Source organism: Balaenoptera physalus, assembly GCF_965194825.1.
Source record: "Balaenoptera physalus genome assembly, chromosome: 17".
NCBI classification, from domain to species: Eukaryota; Metazoa; Chordata; class Mammalia; order Artiodactyla; family Balaenopteridae; genus Balaenoptera; species Balaenoptera physalus.
In genome coordinates, this window is record NC_138895.1 from 50415884 (window position 1) to 50416520 (window position 637).

Genomic DNA, 637 nt, shown 5'->3' on the forward strand with positions numbered 1-637 from the left:
AATCACTGATCCTACCACATTTGATGGGTCCCTTGCTGCCCTCATCTTCTCTATTTCCTCCTTATCCAGCTGAAATTCCACGGCCACTCATGATAATAGCTCCCGCGTACGCATAATAACATCCACAATCCCTCACACACATTGACTCCTCTACACTTCCCTTGCTTTGTGGTCCTCACAAAACTGCAGCCCTGGTAGAATTCAACCTTTCGTCAACTCCGCCCCTGTCCCACCCCCAACCTCAGCTGCCCATCCTCACAGTTGAATACGGACGAGGAAGCAGATGATCAGCAGGCGGATTGGTGTTATTTTAAATCTAAGTGAGCCCTCAGTGCTTCCTGAACCCAACCGTGTTCCCTGGTCCCTCCACTCTCCCCCGCTCCTGGATGACGGCTTTTCACTTCCGTCCTCCAAGCTCCAACGTCTCCATCCTCACTCCCAGGAGGTGACACTGCTTCTGATTTCACTTAGGAAATAGTGAAATTGGAAGAGAATTTTAGGAGACTCCTGTAATCATATCTTTATTAATTTACTAGAGCTGCCATAACAAGATATCACAGACTGGGTGGCTTAACAGACATTTATTTGCTCACAGCTCTGGAGTCCAAGATCAGGGTGTCGGCAGGGTTGGTTTCTC